This window comes from Myotis lucifugus, unplaced genomic scaffold (assembly GCF_000147115.1).
Source record: "Myotis lucifugus unplaced genomic scaffold, Myoluc2.0 scaffold_144, whole genome shotgun sequence".
Classification (NCBI taxonomy): domain Eukaryota; kingdom Metazoa; phylum Chordata; class Mammalia; order Chiroptera; family Vespertilionidae; genus Myotis; species Myotis lucifugus.
In genome coordinates, this window is record NW_005871192.1 from 1,383,449 (window position 1) to 1,403,793 (window position 20,345).

A 20,345-nucleotide genomic window follows, 5' to 3' on the forward strand; every position below is an offset into this window, starting at 1 on the left:
AATGCCTATAAAGAGTTTCACATTCTGCTTGAATGTGCTTAATAAAAAGCAGCTATTCTTCCCATTAGTCATGAGTATTAGGGTTTTTATTACCTTTATGGTCAAATGTAAATTTTCCCAATTACAGTGGGGCCTTGACTTACGAGTGTCCTGACTAACGAGTTTTTTGAGATACCAGCTGTCTCTCAGTGGATATTTTGCATTGAGTTGATAGAGTAATTTGAGTTAACGAGCTCCTTAACGAGCTCAGTCTTGGAACGAATTAAACTTGTAAGTCAAGGCCCCACTGTATCTAGATTCAGGAAACTCAACCTATAACACATGTTTCCAACCACAAGGTGGCAGACAGATTAGCACCCTATTTCATGCTCTGGGATCTACATTGGAGGTGAGAAGCTTTCTCTGAGGGTAAATGTCCATTTTTAATCAAATTCTTGTTTTATTATGGCTCTCTTTAGATTTCCTATGTCTTCTTCAGTCAGTTTCATTAATTTGTAACTTTATATGACTCCCCCACCCCTTTAAAATATGTTTTCATTGATTTTTAGAGAGACCGGAAGGGATGGAGGGAGGGAGAGAGAGAGAGAGAGAAACATCTATGAGAGAAAGAGAGAAACATCAACATCAATAGACTGCCTCCTCTATGCCCCTTGCTGGGGATCGAGCCCACAACCCCCACAACTGGGGCATGTGTCCTGACCAGGAATTGAACCAGCAACCTCCTGGTGCATAGGTCAACACTCAACCACTGAGCCACACCAGCCAGGCATGAATCTCCCCTTTTATTCTAAATTGTCAACATAAAGTAATTCATTGTATGCTCTTATAAACCCTTTTAATTTCTTTAAGGTAGGAAGTTATGTATCCTCTTTTATTCCTGACTTTGGTCATTTGTATCCTCTCTTTATTTGTTAGTTAGACTAAATAGATTTTGCGAGCTTGACACTATTGACATTTAGGCCCAATAGTTTTTATTATGGACAGGGCTGCCATGCATTGTAGGATGTTTAGTAGCATCTCTGGCCTCTACCCACTGGATGCCAATAATACACACACACACACACACACACATACACACACACACGTACACACACACACACATACACACATATACCAAAGTATGACAATTAAAAAATTCTCCAGTTATTGAAAAGTGCCCCCTCCCAGGGTGGGGAGAGGAGGGACAAAGTCATCCCTGATTGAGAAAAACTGGTCTACATAAAGTTTTAATTTGTTGATTTTTTCAAATAACCAGTTTTTGTTTTCATTGATTTTATCTATATTTTGTTTTTCATTTAATTTGTGTGTGCTCTAATCTTTCATTTCCTACCTTCTACTAGCTTTAGGTTTAATTCACTCCCCCCCATCACCCCCGCATAGTTTCTAAAAGTGGAAGCTTGGGGGTACAACAAGTGACTTTAAGACAAATTGTATTTTGGACAACTTGGATTTTAGTAAACTTAGCACCTTAGCTGGGAGAACTGTTTAATAATCAGTTAATAAGAACTTCTTATCCAGAACAGTTTAATAATCAGCTAATAAGAATTGTTTAATAATCATTAATAAACAGACAATAGTAAAATAAAAGCTTTTCCCCAGCCTTCAACTTTGCCTTTCCTAAGCAAAATATTGTGTAAAAAACTAAGCTGTGGTTAACTTCTAGCCAACTCTCTTACATAATAATCGTGAAGTCCCTAAATGAAATGAATTGTCATCTTCCTTGAAACTTCTTTTCACTTCCCATCTACAGTACATTCTGACCTCTTTTCATTTACTTACACTGGTAGGTTAGCTAATATAATTAAACAATTGCTGCTGGTTATATAAGGGAATATTATTTTTCTAAGTGCTATAAATAATGAATGGTACATGTAAGTGATCAATAAACAGTAGATGCTAATGTAATTACTCTCATAATGGTGATGATGTAGACAATGAAGGAAGCAATCTATTAGATGGAGAGTTCAAAACACTGGTTATAAGGATTCTCAATGAACTTATGGAAAGAGTAGATGAATTTAGTGAGAACTTCAACAAAAAGATTGGAAATATAAAAATGGAACTATAAAACATAAAAATGAACCAGTCAGAAATACAGAATACATGAACTAAAATGAACAATACATTACAGGGAATTATCAGTGGAGTAGATGTAGCAGAGAATCAAATCAGATATTTTGAAGCTAAGGAAGCAGAAAACCCCCAAACAGAAGAGCAAAAAGAAAAAAGAATCCAAAAAAAATGAGGAATAGGGTAAGGAGCCTCTGGGATAACCAGTATACCAACATTCGCATCATAGGGGTGCCAGAAAGAGAAGAGAAAGAATAAAGAAATGGAAACCTATGTGGGGGAAAAAAAAGGAAACTTCCTAAAGAAACAGACATACAAGTCCAGGAAGGACAGAGTCCCAAAGAGGCACTCACCACAACACATCATAATTAATATGCAAAAGGTTAAGGACAAAGAGATAATCTTAAAAACAGCAAGAGAAAAACAGTTACCTACAAGGGCGCTCCCATAAAACTTAGTTGATTTATGAACAGAAACTTTGCAGGCCAGAGAGATTGGTAAGAAATATTCAAAGTGATGTTAAGCAAGGACCTACAACCAAGATTACTCTACCCAGAAAAGCTATCATTTAGAATGGAAGGACAGATTAAGAGCTTCCCAGACAAGTAAAAGCTAAAAGAGTTCATCGCCACCAAACCAGTTAAAGGATCTTCATAAAGATTTAAAAAAAAAGAAGGAAAAGAAGATAAAATATATGAATGATAAAATGTTACCTTTCAACAACTGAATCTAAAAATAAAATAAATGAACAAGCAGAACAAAAACAGATTCATAGATACATTTTGATGGTTGCCAGATGGAAGGGGATTGCGGGGATGGGTGAAAAAAGTGAAGGGATTAAGAAGTACAAATTGGTAGTTATGGAATAGTCATGCAGATATAAAATACAGCATAGGAAATATAGACAATAATATTCTAATAGCTATGTATGGTGTCAGATGGGTATGAGATTTATCAAGATGATCACTCAGTAAGTTATGTAATCTCTAATCTCTGGGGTGTACACCTGAAATTAATATAATATTGTTTGCCAACTGTAATTGGAAAATAAAAAGTTATTTAAAGTAAAAAAAAAGACATTTAAAAATCATGGAAGGATAGAGGAGATAAAATCAAGTACAACAGAAAGAAATACTTAGTTCAATATCCAGACTGATGATCAAACTCCATTCTAAGAGAGCAGGTGCTAACGCTGGGATGCGGTTACTGCCAGGAGCTAAGGGAGGGATGACTTTAAGCCTTCTTAGCAAGCATTACAGTCAAGCCATGGAAACCAAAATCAGTTAATGAACACCAAGGTCAGGAGCAGAGCTAACTACAGGAGACTGGGTGAAGGTGAGGAGCGGGACAGAATATGAATATTTGGAATGAAGTAAAAAGGACCCTGGGAGAAGTAAAAGGCACCCACTTAGTTTGCAGGCTGCCTTTCTGAGTTCTCTATGCATGTTAATGGTCTGGTCGACTTACAGGTTACAGGGAAGCTGCCATCAGCTGGAAGCCTAATCTGCTGTTCACTATGCACAGGGGCAGGGGCTGTGCTCTGTCTCTGTGAGGCACATGCAGGCTTTGCAGGGCCTGTCAGGAGGAAGGCAGCTCAGCTCCACATTCCCTTTCTTGATTCCCATTCCCATCCTTGTCCCTGTCCTTTTACCAGCCCCAATTCACCTTCCATTCCCCTTCCTTCTTTTTCCCCCCTTGTTGACCTAGAGAGGAAGGAAGGGAGAGAAAGAGAGAAATATCAATGTGAAAAAGAAACACCTATTTGTTGTCTCCTGTATCCACCCTGACCAGAGATTGAACCTGCAACCTAGGTATGTGCCCTGACTCGGAATCAAACCCACGACCTTCCAGTGCACAGGACGATGCTCAACCAACTGAGTCACACCAGCCAGGGCTGTCTTCCTTCTTTTAGTCCCTCTCCCTCTGCCCAGACACAGCTTGTCTCTCACAGATTACATTACTCAGGCTAGGGCAATATGCTTTCACCACCTTAAATCCTGCTTCTTGCATAAAACATCAATTCTTCCTGTTCCAGGACATCCTGGGTGTGGTGCACTGCTGTTTACAGTACAAGGACATATTGTATATAGCATCACATAGCCACCCAGCTGGGGACATGTTGAAATAGGAAATCTTGGTCTGGAACTGAGATCCTGCGGGTACCCTTGTTCTGGGTATGAGACATGTCTATGAGCTGGCAAATGAGGCATGAAAGCGGGAGGGTGGGGGGGCACCTTAACAGAAAGAAAGAGATTTAAAGAAAAGGGAATAGAGAATCTATAAGGTAACACCTACATGTGATAGGAGCTTTCAATGTATTATTTGATTTAAATTTTGCAATTCTATAAAATAAGGGGATCTCATCTCCCTTATTTTACGGAAGAGGAAAGTGGGGCTCACAGACCATAACAAATAGCTTGCCCATTATGAGCATGTGGCAGAGTTGGGATTCCAATGTAGGCTTGGATGACCCCACTGCTTCACACACCACTTGGTGGAAACCATGATGTCACATTGGTGATCTCCAATGACACTACTAACAGAATGAAAAGTCAAGTCACAGACTAAAAGAATGTATCTGTAATAAATGTATCTCATATAGTACTTTTAGGTATACTACATAAAGAACTCCTAGAAATTGATAACACAAGTCAATAAAAAAAATTTTAAAGGGCAAAAGACTTAGACACGTCACAAAAGCAGATGTACAAATGGATACTAAACATATGAAAAGGTGATTAACATAATTAGTCATCAGGGAAATGCAAATGTAAACCCTCATGGAATACCTCACTAAAACAACTAAAATAAAAATGTCTAAAAACTTCAAATGTTGACGAGGACATGGAGCAACCTGAACTCTCATACACCACTGGTGGGAGTATAAGATAGCACACTTTGGAAAGCAAAGTGTCAGCTTCTAAGGAAGTTAAGTGTACATCAATTCACAACATTATACATGAATCTGAAAAATACTATGGTAAGCAAAAGGAAAAAAGCCAAACACAGAAGATTATATTCTGTTTGATTCCATTAGTTACAGAATTTTTATAGAAGCAAAACTCATCTCTGGTGCATTTCAGTTTTAGAAATTATGCTTAAATAAAAAAATGTATGGTAAAAATTACCTCATTATCTTCATCATCCTGCTCAGCCCTCCCCCCCAAAAAACAAAACAAAAACAACAAAAAAACCCAGATAGTATAATCTTTGAATTCACTTAACCAGGCACACATAAACTAACTGCACTTGTCAACTCTTCCCCAATTTACATTTACCTCTTCCTTTGGGCTCTTATATCTATAAAATATGTGATTGTTACTATGTGGCTAAAGTAAATATTATTACTATAAGCACTGAGTGAATTCACCAGTGTCCATTTTCACATGAAATATTAGTAAACTTTGATTTCTTACTTTTAGAAACGGATAGGAAGTTCCAATATTTTCTTGTACTCCAGCTGGTCACCTTGCACACACTTAGATCTGTGTCTGCCGCTCTGAAGACCACTGGTTTCATGCTTTGCATCAGGACTTTCTGCCACTTGCAACTGAAAGAGATAACATTTTATTCTGTTGACAATACGTAGCCTCCAAAGTATTTCAAAAAATAGAGGGAAGTATCTCACAGCATAGTTCAGGGACTAAAGGCAGAAGGGTCAAAGTCTGGGAGAGGTTGGTGGCTTGAATTAAGACAACAGAATGGAGATAAGGAGATGGAAGTAAGAGGCACTTAGTAAGCAGAATCCAAAGATGTTCAGGTAAAAACACTCATAGGTCTTGGTGGTGAGTCAGATGTGGAAAGTTGAGGACGTAAGAGGCATCATGAATGGTACCCAGATTCCTGGCTCAGACAGTTGGGTATGTGGTGGGACTCTTACTGAGAAGGAAGTCTGGGAGGTGGAGAGGATGATGATGAAGGACCTAGCCTTGGGCATCCCAAACCCGAGGTGTCCAGGAGATTCCCAGTGGGCAGCTGGGAATACAGTCTGGTGCTCAGCAGTGAGGACATGGCTGCAGAGTGGCCACTCAGGTGTCTTCTCTAGGCTGAGGCTTTTGTGTTTCTGGCCTCAGTTCTGCAGCTCTTCCTCAGCATACTGGAGCCTGAGAGTCCATCTTTCCTCCCTGGCATCATTGCTGGTCTGTCCCCACTCCCCACTACACTTGAGAAAGCTGAAATGCATGCATCATCACCCCCACTTCTGGTGAGAAGGCCCTACGGGAACCTTCCAGTTTGCAGCCTGATAACGGATTTGCCATGCTCTTCACCAAGAGCAAAGACCTATATCCATTGGACATTTATGGAGCTTTATAATATGCCCGGCTTTGTGCTCCGGACAAGATAGACAGAAACGCAAGGGCATGGCGCCTGCCTCCCAGGAGCTCACTGCGAAGGGACAGACAACTGTAATGTGATACAATGATTAGATTGGCCTGGCTGAACTGTAGCGGGGTCTTAGAGGAACAGAGGGTGGGTCAGGCCGAAGAAATCAGGGAAAGTGTCAGGGGGGTGGCAGCCTTTGGCCTGATATTGAAGAATCGGCTGGACTAAGCAAGATGCAGCAGATACACTAAACCAGTGGTCGGCAAACTGCGGCCCCTTGAGTGTGGCTCTTCCACAAAATACCACGTGTGATTGAAACTTCGTGGCCACACTCAAGGGGCCAAAGAGCCGCATGTGGCTCGTGAGCCGCAGTTTGCCGACCATGGCTCTAAACAAAAGACCTGAGGCATGAGAGAACCTGGTACATTGAAGAGTGGGCGGTTCAGGAAGCTTAGTGTGGCTGTAGTGTAATGTGCAAGGGCAGGATGTCTGTGGTGGGTCTGTAGAGAGAGTGTTGTTGTTGTTGTTGTAGAGCAGGTGCAAAGCCCCTCACGGTGTTTAAAGCTTCACGGGGCAAGAGGGACAGCCTTTCTCTCATTTGGACTCTCCCTTAGGAGAAGCTCATTAACAGCCTCCTCAGCATCATCGTGGGGTGCTGGAAAAGGATGCTTTGCTGGCTAGTGAGGGTACTTGCAGCGAGAGCAAAACAGGCTGTGCAGTCAAGGTTGTGCATTCATGGGAGAGTCCAGCCACGTGGCAACCAGAATTGGGGCCAAATACCTGCACTAGCTTGCCTCAGAGTAGTATTGGGACTGAGACTGAGAGGAGGGTCAATTGGACCCAGACCCAAGACTTGGCCCAAGTGCAGTTCCTGCCTGAAATAGGACTCGTTGACTGTAGGGGACATGACAAGACAACAAGGGTCCCAGAAAAAGCTGTAGTCATGGCAAGAGCCACAAGGCCACCAGGACTCAGACAGGCAAGACAGACCTTGAGCCTAGGGGTTGCAGCAGCAGCACTAATGGGGAGAAGAATGCAGAACAAAGAGAGAAGGTGCAACAACAGTGATGGCCAAGGACACAGCTCCTCCTATGCACATGCAAACAGCATAGCCTTGGCATGGAGGCTCCCACAAAGACTTCCTGGGAGCTTTGGGATTCATTTATTGGCTATGAGTGTTTTTATGACCGTAGACTTTGATTATTACCCATTTGTGTAGGTGGGGCTAAAAAGAAATCTTGTTAACGGTCTCATACTCCCCTAAAAAAGCTGAGAGGCCACATGTTATAAGAAGCACTACTATTTTACCTACAACTAATAAGGTAAAACATTGCAGATTTATAAGATACAAGCAATAGTGAGGCATTTAGTTACCATCAGTCTTGTTGCAACATAGTTCCTGTTCTGCCCCCATTCTGGGCAAATGGTAGGACTCTACTACCTGTCCACTTTGTGGTGGGTGAAGTCATATGACTAATTCTGGCGAATGAATTGTGCATGACAGTGACCAACTGATTACTTGTGAGTGTGAGACCTTCTAGGCACCCTTTTCTAATTTGTGCAAAGTGGCCACATGGGCTACCGGCAGCCATGGACACGGGTACAAGATGCATGACTTGCTAAGATTAAACTGAAACCAAGCTCTGAGCTGGGAGTTGGCTCTGACAAGCCTCCTTTGTGCTTCTGCTTCCCCTGCATTAGAAAAGGCCACGGTTTCTGAGATTATTGCAAACTACTATCACTGTAGGAAGACGTTTCCGGATATACACCTGGCATCAACAGACACACATTTTAAACAAAGACATGTATTTTCCAATAACATAACAGCAAAGCACAACTTTAAGACAATAAAAATACCAGACTTGGCCAAAGAAAACTTTCAGACATGAAACATGTATATTCGTTAGTTACCTTTCATGTCCTCCATCACTCACCGCATTTGGTCTTCTTTTGGAGGGCTGATATTTAGAGCATTTGGAAATTTGTACGGAGAGTAAATGCTTTGACAGGGGCCTTATTGAGTCCTGAGATACCCAGGATAAACAGGAGAGAAGAACTTATGAGCTTTACTGTCAGGAATTCAATAGGCATAAGAGGCAAAGACCTTCCCTGAACCTTCTCGGCAAAGTGGTTGGGAAACATAGACCAGGGAACAGGCTACAGGCACAGGAGCAACGTTTGGGAGAGTTGAGTTTTAACCACATTTGCCATTTTGTTTCTTCACATCTATGCCCCCATTCAAAGAAGAGTGAGGGATTTGTACTTGTTGATGGCTAAAATTCCCAGACTTCCTGATTTCAAATAGCTGGTTCCATTCATTCTCCCCACAAGTCTATTTAAGCTTAGGAGGCCATGTGTTGCAATTTCTTAGTTTTGGGCTCAAAATACAAGGTTGCTGTAGAGATTGGTTAGACAGAAAGACTCAGAGGACTTTGCATCCAAATGTGTAGCCACCAGGAGAAGGGATGTTACTATGAAAATGAGGACAAGCAGGTGGGAGTTTCTTCCTGGAAGACAGGAGGCAGCACCAGGACTGCCTGGGATGGGAAAAGCGGACCCTCGTCTCTCTAGCAGAAAGGCCCTGCAAGTCTCATAGAAGTGAACTGCTGAAAGCTAGGCATGTAAAAGTGTTATTCAGGGCATCCCAGTACAAATAAACAAACTTAGTGCCAAGATCGTGGAATCTAAATACCATTCCCCATGGAAAGGAATCGGGGTTCTTTGAAGAAAGGAAAGATTTCAGAAGTGGAGTTGGGAAAGTACTAGATGCACCTGGAACATCTTGCTGGGCCAGAAAGTAGAGATGATCTAAAAGAACATGAATAAGGAGCTTAAGAGACTCCATCTGGGACACTTTGAGTCTCAAAATAAATATTGACAGTACAGATTATAACCCACAGAATACAGTTTAGAATCCATGGGTTCACACTTAGTAAATACAGAAATAATTAAATGAAAAAGAAGAGAAATCTCTTCCCTATAGTAGAATGGTAACTAATGGATACAGAAGAAATAATGGAAATAAATATGGAAGGAATGATGGACTTAGAAAATAATTTGGCAACAACCATAGTAATAATTGTTTTAGGCAAGAATCACCAGGATGCTAAAATCAATGGGTGAATGTTTGATAAGAAACAGGAATTTTATATTGTCTGGAAGTATCTCCCACAAGACTCTTATTAATTACTAATGGGGAAAAATGTTACTTTACAGACACCACCTTACCAAGTATCAAAGTTAATATACCCTGTAATAGGTAACAGATATCATTTGCCTTTTGAAATAATGCACTGAGAAAAACACATCATTATTTCTGTGGTATTTCTTCCCAAAAAGTATATCCTGAATACAATGATGAAGAAACATCAGATAAACCAAAACTGAAAGAAATTCTACAAATTAACTGTCCAGTAATGTCTGAGTCATGAAAAAGACTGAGGAATATAAAGGAAACTATAGAGACATGACAACTAAATGCATAATGTGAACCTAGATCAAATTCCACACCAGAGAAATATATATATTTTTTTCTTACAAAGCACATTAGTGAGACAATTGATGAAATGTGAATGTCTATGGATTAGATAACAGCTGAATGAATGGTAATTTCCTGGTTTTGATAACTGGACTGTGTTCATGTGAAAGAATGTCTGTCCTTGTTTCATGAAATACACCTTGAGGAATTTAGGTATAAAGAGGAATTATATTAATGTCAAGGTACTTTCAAATGATTCCAAGAGAGAGAATGATAAAATAAACTTGGTAAAATGTTATCGTGTTGGGAATCTGGGTGAAGGGTATATGGGAATACTTCACAATATTTTTGCAACATTTTCTGCATGCCTGAAATTATTTAAAAATAAAAGTTTTTTTTAAAATTAAAAGTAAGTAGATAAACAAACAAATAGAGTTGTCCAAGGAATTTCTCCTGAGGGAAAAATATGCAGGATGGACTGGAGTAAGGCTGAAGGCAGTAATGGATTTCTTCTACTTGTACCTACTGTGGGTCCAGAGCCATATCTCCTATTTCGTAATGGTTGCTTGTGTCATTCCATGATGCATACAGCCAGGAAATACTGGTTCCCCACCTCCTCACAGGCACCCACACATCTTTATACGGCACATCTGGAATCATCTCTGAGCATTCCCTGATATTAGACTGCTTATAGGGTAACACCTGCCTCTAACTAGAGGCTCTGATTCTTTTTCTGTGTCCCTACAATCTGCCAACTATACTTTCCTCTCCATCTCGAAGAACCTAATCAAAGTTTTACAGGATTTCAATTAGGCCAATGAGTTTTGATCCTATTCCATCTGTGTTCATGTTAAATCAAAATCCAGTGGGGAAAAATTTCTAAATTGAGAGAAACCACGAAACCATGTGCTATAGTAGGAAAAGCACCAAACTGTCTTACTCTACCACCAACTAAATGTGAGTTTGGGTCAATTACTTCTATAGTCCTTGTCCATAAAATCGAGAATCTGAACTAAATCATAACAGTGGTCTCTTCCCCTCTTTAAAAAGATGGTGGTTACTAAAGAAAAGACCTCTCTAATTTTAGCCAGTTTGCATGCCCATGAGAATAAACTTTCCCCCTTAATTAAAGAGATGAGACCTTGCACTTGATTCTCAAGGTTGACCTTGGTTTGAGTTCATAGCATTGACATCGTTTTACCCAGAGGAAGGATTACAGTTAAGAGGCAGCATTCCCACACCCAAGTTCTATTTTATAACAACCTCTGCCAGCTATGCTATGTTTAGCTTAAACTATTTTTGGATGCATAACAGTTAATCACCTCTCCCAGTGAAAAATTAAAGGAGAAAAAAACATACCAGAAATGTCCTACAATCACTCCTCAATACACCTAACTCCTCCTGGGTCCCTTTCCCTATGCCCCTCATCTCTGAGACTTCTCTGTGTGCCTTGCACCAGCATGCACATGAGCTGTCTCCCATGACCAGTGTGCTCAGGTATCTGTTTCCTTCAGGACTGGCTCCGATTCAGCAGCTCCGAGGAGCTGACAAGGAGTTGGGAGAGAGAGCCTAGCTGTGCCCAGTTTTGCATGAAAGCAGCCCCGGACATACACTTGTACAGTCACTCTCCAGGCTCTGCCTCCCCCGGGGGCTGCTCCTCTGTGCTGAAGTCTTGGCTTAAGGCATAAAGGACTTTCCCCCTAAGTCCCAACTTTTAGAACACTGTCTCTTCAGCAGAACTCCTTAGACTGCTTCAGATTTTGTTCTGATCTGATCCCTTTTTCAAAGAAAAAAAAAGTGAGAGAGAGAAAGGTATGCTACATTTCCCTTTGGGGGCCAGACAAAGGAATACAATGGGAGTCTTATGTCCTGGAGGAATTCAAGGAATCCCGAAGATGGGCACAGGCTGCCTGAGCTGAGCGCTGTGTATAACAGAAGACACACAGGCAATGAGAGGGTGGGCTCTGTCCACTTGGTGTAGGCAGGATAACTTGACCCTGAGATCTAGAGGGACCCCAGAAGTCATGGATTTTCTGTAAATAAGAGCAGGTGAAATCTATTTCAATTCCTCTTCCATGTCAACTTCATAAAATTACAAAAATAAAATATGAAAAATGTCAAACATACAGTGAAAAAAAGTATAATGAACATCCATAACATTTTGCCATATTTGCTTCCTTATATTTTCATATGTATTTCCATATACATGTATTTATATATGTGTATATATACATCTATATGTACACACACATACATATTTATATGAATTGCTGAAATATTTTAAAGGAATGATAGACATCAGGTCATTTCACTTCCAAATATTTAAGCTTTTATGTCCCCCAATTAAGGGCATTTTGTGATTTAATAGCAATAGTATTATTACTCTTAAAAATAACAACTCCATAATATCATGTAATACCCTGTCTCTAGTACATTGCCCCAGTGCTACCAAAAGTGTATTTTATAATTGTTTTCTTCAAAACAGAATTCAATCAGACCAAGCCAATTATCGGGTTGACTTTAATAGTTTGCATATATTAGTTTCCCCTCAGTGTCATTTAAATTTTTTTCTCTTCTGTTTTTCTTTACCCTGAGGATTAGATCATATATGCCAACATATCAGGAGGCACATAATATCTGGTTGTACTATTATGAACATTAAATTTACTTTATCCAATAAAGTATAGTCAGTTTTGCTATAATACCACATATATAATCTTAAAATCACTGCCTATGCAAAATTACATAGTAAAAATCACAAGGCTTATGGGAAAAATGGAGATAAGGGTACTACAACATTCAAAAACGTTGATAAAAAAAGAGGAATCTATTAAAAACAATAGCAGTTCTAACACATGTGAAATGGTTAAAAAATACATAAATGCCACAACAAATATGGCACTTTACCTGGAAAAAACACCTGATGCTTACATGTAGAAGTGGGCATCAAAAGGGTTGCAGCTTGTGAGTTATTATGAAGGGATGGGAGATGATCTAAGATTGGACAGTCTCCACACCAGATGTGGGTGGGTGTGGCTCTTCACACACGTGGTGAAATGAGGTAGCTGGTAGGAGTTTGAGATGTGCACGTGTGTGCATGCTGTGTCTTCCTAGGTGGCTTGCCTTCAGTGGGGAGCAGTTTTCTGCATTCCCCTAGTGTTTCTTGAGGACAGAATCACACAAGTAAACATGAAAATCCATTACCCTCAAAGTGTTCCTTAGTATATCAATCATAATGGAAAGAATTCACAATTCAAAACAAATATATCAGAACTGATTGCATTGAGAATTTACTTCTCTTTTTTTTTTCTTTATCAGTTTAGCTAGAGGTTCAATTATATTGATCTCATAAAGAAAGAGGTGTTAGTCTCAATGGATTTTTTCATTCTTCTGTTCTCTCCTCCATTTATTGTGCTCTTATTTTTATTACTTCTTTCTTCTAGTTACTTTGAGTTTAATTTGCTTTTCTTTTTCTAGTTTTCTAAGGTAGAGGTTTAGGTAATCAATGATAGATCATTTTTATTTTCTCATATATGTTTTTAGAGTTACATATTTCTCAACAAAACACTACTTTAGCTGCATCTCATGAATTCTGATATGTTATGCTTTCATTATCATCACATAGTTTCTAAGATTTCCACATCTATAAGGATGGAGTAGACATATCTCCTATGCATTCTATTAAATACAGCTAAAAATTACATATATAAAAATATATAATTTATTTATATATTAAAAAATCATAAGAAGACTCTGAAAGGAAAAGAGAAAAACAGCAGACAGGCTAGGGACCCAAAGACTAGAATAAGGACAGGACACTAGGGGTGATATCAGCCAAGGTTTAGTGGGGATCATGAACTCCCAAACTCCGTCCAGCATTAGAGAAGTCACTCCCCCGCCCCCACTGAGTGTCACTGGAGGCCAACTGGGTAGCCTGGGCTTCTATTCCGACCTGTTGGCAATAAGGCATGCCTCCTTTCTCTAAACAGGAAGAAAGTACTTTTTTTAAAAAGGAATCTTAAAACATAAAGTTGGAAGAAAGAACAATAGAATGAGAAAATATGTGTTTGACAGCTGAAGCAAGAATTGTAACACTCTAATTTGGTTCTCAATATACATAGAGGAACTTTTTAAATTTAATATTTATTTAATATAATTATATTATAAATGGAAGAGGGCAAAGAATGTAAAGTAAGATAGAGTTCCTGTATTTCATTCTAACTAGTAAATGTTGACACCACTAGACAAAGTATATACACACATACATGTGTATAATATAAGCATAAAGCAGTCAAATAAGAAGCTATAAATAATATATATCCCATATACATACATTAATGTGCAAACATATTAATACAGTAATGGCTTTTTTAATAAAAGTAAAAATCTGCTGGATTTCTTTCAGTTTGTGAAAACGTACTAATATAGGTCTTTTGTAAAAGCAAAGTGACTGAACATTAACTTTTGGAAAGTGGGGAATACTCTTTGCTGTATGCCATTGCAGCTGACAAACGGTTTCACAAAAATGCTGTACTTTTGGATACTGGGGAAACCTGTATAAAGTGATACCCTCAAATACACTGCAGACATTAAGTAAAAATGATAAACAGAAAAGGAGCTTCTCTATCCTTTTCCGGTGTTCAAGATGTCGAAGCGGGGATGTGGTGGGTCCTCCAGTGTGAAATTCTGGGATTTCCCCGGGTCTCCCATCGGGAGCCGTGATCAACTGTGCTGACAACACAGGAGCCAAACATCTGTAGATCACCTCTGGGGACGACTGAACAGACTTCCTGCTGCTGGTGTGGAGACGAGCCGGCCACGGTCAGAGAAGGCAACCAGAGCTCAGAAAGAAGGTACAACCAGCGGTAGTAATTTGACAAGGAAAGTCTTACCAGAGAAAATATGTGTTTCTTTATTTGGAAGATAATGCAGGGCTCATTGTAAACAATAAAGGCCAGATGAAAGGTTCTGCCATCACTGGACCAGTTGCCATGGAGTGTGCAGTTTTGTGGCCCAGGATTATCACATCCAGTGCTAGCAGATCTCTGACGTATTTGTAAGGAAAACACCCACTAAAAATTATTTTCTGCCTCCACCCAAAAAACAAACAAACAAACAAAGGAATTCTAAAATCTGTTAAAGTAACCCATACAGAGTCAGAAAAAGAAAACTAAAATCAGAACAAACAGAAAACAAAAAATAAATGGTAGACTTAAGGCCTAACATTAGCTAATCAATTACAGAGGTGCAGCAATTAAAAGATAGAAATTGGCAGAGTGGAAAAAAAATTGGGAAAATTTCAAAGATTCTTTATATGCTACCTGGAAAAACAAAACCAAAGTGCTTGGCCTAATTGTTCCTCTCATAACTACCTCTTTTGATGATCTGTCACCCACCCCACAGCCAGGTGCTCTCTGAATGAATTCAAATACCATAACTCCTATGAGCCTAATGGTGCCATTTTACAACGTTCAAAATAAACCAGTGGGATGGGGCCTATTTATAATAGCTCTAAAGAATATATATGGAGATAATTCAAATGATTGGACCCAAACACAAAATATGCCTATAAAAATGCAACATTTTTAGTTATTGTCTTATGTATTATTCAGGTATTATTGTTATCTCTAATTGTGGGCAGAGAAGATACTGTGCAATATTTCAATCTTTTGAAATGTAATGTCCTAGCAAATCGTGTCTTTTGGTGGAAGGCCCATGGGCACTGGAAAAGAACTTGTATCTGTAGCATGATAAAATGTTCTCATTATTTTGGAATCATAAAAACTTGTCAACTGATTCATAATTATCCTAGAAACAAGAATGGGTGTTTTTACTAACAGAAGTCCTGTTCAGGGATTCTCCATCATCTATCCATACGGATACGTTATCTCCAAGTTCCTCGTGAAATACAAAGATGTTCATCATGAAAAGATGCATCCCCCAAACCCTCCTCATTTCGTGTCCACCCACACAGAGACTGGGTCCAAGAGTGTAAACGGTCTCCCCCAAATTTCTGTCCTTGAAAACTCTTACGTGTATATGCGGTTTGCTTATTTGAAACCTAAAGTGCCCTCACAGTTGTTTTGAGGATAACAATGACAAACTTACAACAAAGCAAAGCAAACAAACAAAATACGCCAGCAACGTGCTGTGTACTTTCACATAGGTGCCCCTGGTTTCACAGGAAGCTGTTGCACCATCCCTGTTACACGCATTCCTTCACCGCTCTCTTTGGCCCATCTAGTACCATAGCTGAAAATCATATGAGCTATTGGATGGAAGAGTTGAATTAGAGGTGAGTGGTGCTTTGGTCCAATAGCAGAGCTGTGAGATGCTGGGGCTAAACCTACAGAGAACAGCTGGAGCCACAGTCAACAACAGTCTTTGTCTTGTGCCCACTGAAAGGGACTGTCAACCACGAATCAGTATTTCCAGCCCCATCCGCATAGATAAGCAATTGTTCTCAATCATGCACCTTTAAAATGCAAAGGTTCATGCTAGTGGTAAACTTTCTCAGCAATCACTGAAATACTTTTTAGAAAGCAGCACGCAGAGGCAAGCTTTAGGAGTAGAGAGAGGGCCAAACCATATCCTTACCCATTCACCCACTGATCCATTCATAAATGTATTCATTCATTCAGGATTTGTTGGTTGACCAGCAGTCCAGGTTTTGAGTTAGGTTCTCTAGAGATACAAGAATGAATAATGCTTGGCTCTTCCCTAACAAACAACAAATCATAGTACAACACAGCAAGATCTCTAAGGAAATGCTTCTAAACTGCACTTTCCTGCAAGGCAGGTACACACATTCATCACTATGAACCAAGTCTGGGGAACATGGCTGGGTAGCAAACCTGATAGATAGGTGTTTCAGCGTTTTGTGCTTTTCTACCTTTCTTATGCTTCCTTAATCCTTAAATAAAAAACTTAACTCCGGCTTCCCTGGGACACCAAGTAAAAACAGTGGAAATACAAGTCCTCTGAAGTTCCTCTCACCCCAGTTTAGGCACTGAAGTGGCCACTGGGATTCTCCCAGCACCACTGATGGTACTTTGCTTGCTGCCTGGGGGGGGAGGGGAGGGGCTTCCTTTGGTAGCTGATGCTGCTTCCCTCCCACCACCATTTTCCTTTTCTGGAGTTGACTGGGGAGGCTGCACTTCACACCAGTATCTGGGGCTCCTATTAAGCTCCAGGACAGGAACAAGCCTTGATGGTATGTTGGTTTCATGTCTAATGGAATTTAGGTCCAAGATTCCTGGGGTCTGTTTGGAAGACATTTGGATGGTACTACCTAGTGTTATACTGAAAATCACTTTTCCCCTCTGACCCTGAACTGGATCGTACCTTGACGGTTCTCCACAGGATATTTCTGCATATTCAGGGCACTCAGCCCAGAGGCAGGCATTCATTTTGGTCTCCCTATATTGTCTTAATCCACGGATTGAAGGGCTTGCTATGCATCCATCAATCAGTATGTCATCTAACTATCTCCATACCATTTATAACCTCTCTCTCTCTCCTGGAGAGACTATTCCTTCACACACCAGAGTCCCCATGGTCAGCATTAGACTCTTCCCCCTGCAGGTATAAGTGTGAGCGGGTGTTTGCCGATGCCCCACCCTTCTGCGCCCAAAGCAGCAGGAGAAGAAAGCTGACTCTACAAAATTCCCTGTGTGACATTCTTAATTCCAACAAACTAGGAACCCTTGCAACTTTTCAGAGTGAAGGGAAATATATTCACTTGTTCTCTAACTCCCAAAACATTTTAAATTGCGAAAGGGAAAGGGGAAGGGAAGATAATAACTGAGTTACTTCCTTAGCACACATGAGAATAGAACCGCACAACACATTGGGTAACTTGATTACATTTGATCTTATTATCCCAAACATGTCAAATCTACAATGAATGTCAGAGAGTAGGAAGTGTTCTTAATAGAACAGAAAAGTGACTGGTTTTCTGTCTGTGGTAAATTGTCACACAGCCCATGGTTTATCCCAGTGAAAGGGGCACATTTAGTCTTTTCAGAATTCTTATACGAACTTTTACAGAATCATACAGGAATTACTTCAATCATCAGGATGTGCCTGAAAACCAACAAGGTCAAAACCAAAATCTCTGGGTCTTTAATCAATGGACAAATTCAAAAGCATCTACTATGCCTTTGACACATTACTAAACCCTGAAAGGTTACAGAATGCAAACAAAACTTGATCTCCTGTGAGAGACATATATGCATATTAAAGAGAAAGGGCCTCAAGGAGTCCCTGGCACATAAAAAGCCCCAACCAGTGGTAGCTTTGTTATTAGCTTCTGAGCTATAACGGAGGCACACGACATTTTAAAAGCTGCCCATGGCAGCACAGCGCCGAGGACTGAGTGGGGACGATGCCCATGATCTTGCACAGGAGGTCCTTTGATTCGTACATTGGAGGAGCAGCACAGGATTTCCCAGGGCAGGCGGGCGGGAGGGGGGGTGGGGGGCGGGATGGAAGAGCATTCCAGGCAGAAGGAACAGCACAGAGAAAAAGCAAAGGCTTGAATTTACCTTTACCAAAGGAACCCCGAGTGTGGCCAGGGTTGAGAAGCTGAGGTGGGAGAAGATACAAACGTAAAGGTACACTGGACTCGGATGATGAAGGACCTTAAAGTTCAGGATTTATTCTGTAGTAAATGGGAGACAAGTTTTTTAAAGAGGAGATTGATGTAATCAAACTTGTTATTTAGAAAGATTACTGTGAGGCAAAAAAAAAAAAAAAGGACTGGGTGGGATTGCTGAGAGGCAGGAAATGCAAGCCTGTGTTAGGAAGCTGGGATATGAGGAGGAGGAGGGAACCTAGAACAGGCAGCGCCCTGCGGAGAATGAGGGAGATTGGGAAACATTTAAAAGACAAGCTTTTTCATTATGAATTACTCTGCTATTATTCTTTCCAAGTTAGTGGGTGTAGTTTGCAATGATGTTCATGTCTATGAATGGCAAGTTCTTAAAAAAAAAAAAAAAAAAGACTGGATTTTGCTAGCTCTGTGCCCCTGCCTGAGGACTAGCCTGTTAGACTCCGCGGGCGCCATCTGGTGGCAGCTCTTGGAATGACAGGCTCAGGACCCAAAAGCTCATCAGCCATGAGCGAAAGGTTTTAGCAACCTGTCTTGGAGACCAGACAAACGCCACACTGAAGTTTCAACGCACTTTTTCAGAGAGGTTAGGACACTTTCTTGCTTGGGTTACAGGGATGAACATTTAAATATAGGCTTGTTGCGGCCCACAAAATGAAATGCTGCATTCCAGATACAAGAGTGGGAAGAGGGTGGGGAGAAACAGAGGCCACTGAGGGAAGAGCCCTGTGACATCTCCTAAACCTGAGGACCAGCCTGCTGTCAGTCACAGGACAATGAAGGAAGCACCCCTGCGGTGGCCCTGGTATTCGAAGCCAGAGACCCTCATATAACAGCAGCAGAAGCAACAGTTGCTTGGTGCCAACTTTGGTGTCAGGGGTACAGGAGTTTAGGATGGATGACTAGTTTGGCTTCAATTTAAATTGCATCTCAGCAAATAGAAGGAACAAAGAGGCCCTGAATTTGGCAACACTCTCCCTTACACACCCTTCCTATAATCAATCCATCCCCAATACCAGGAACTCTGTCTATAAAATCTTTCAAATCCAGCTTAAATTGACCATGATGTGCCACTCTGCCACTGCCACAGGGTCCGCCACCAGCCCCTCTTGCCTGGATTCTATACTAACCTCCCTGCTTTCACTGTTGCCCATCTGCTCCCACAGGCAGCCAGGATTTTCACTGTCAAGAGTAAATCAGATCAAGTCACTCCCCTGCTCTAGGCCCTCTTACAGCTGCTCATCACTCAGAGAATAAAAGCCCATTCCTTACTTGACCTACCCAGACCCTCCCTGCCCCACCCGGCTACTTCTCCAACCTCCTCTCTCACCACCCTCCCCTGGCTTCCCACTCCCTGCTCCAGTTCCTCGGGCCTCTTTCAAACCCCTGGAACACACCACTCTCCTGCTTTTGGTCTCTGTCCTTGCTGACCCTTCTGAATGTGCTTCTATGACATGTACCCCAACTAGCACTCTCCCCCCTCTCTCACCCCTTATCATGCTTCCTCTCCCCCAATATGATTTTTCCTGATATTTTATTATACCACTGTGTATTTATCTCCTACTCTGGAGTGTAATCTCCATGAGATAAAGGTTTTAATCTGTTTCATTAACTGCTATATTCCAGTGACTAGAGCAGCCGTGGGCAAACTATGGCCCTCGGACTGGATCCGGCCCATTTGAAATGAATAAAACTAAAAAAAAAAAGACCGTACCCTTTTATGTAATGATGTTTACTTTGAATTTATATTAGTTCACACAAACACTCCACCCATGCTTTTGTTTCCGGGCTCCGGTCCAGTTTAAGAACCCATTGTGGCCCTCGAGTCAAAAAGTTTGCCCACCCTGGACTAGAGTAATGTCA

General features: G+C 40.8%; 1 pseudogene; it reads left to right on the top strand.

Annotated features, from left to right (window-relative positions):
• Window positions 1-14,516: 14,516 nt before the first annotated feature.
• On the top strand, window positions 14,517-14,931 carry LOC106698173 (annotated as a pseudogene).
• Window positions 14,932-20,345: the final 5,414 nt, after the last annotated feature.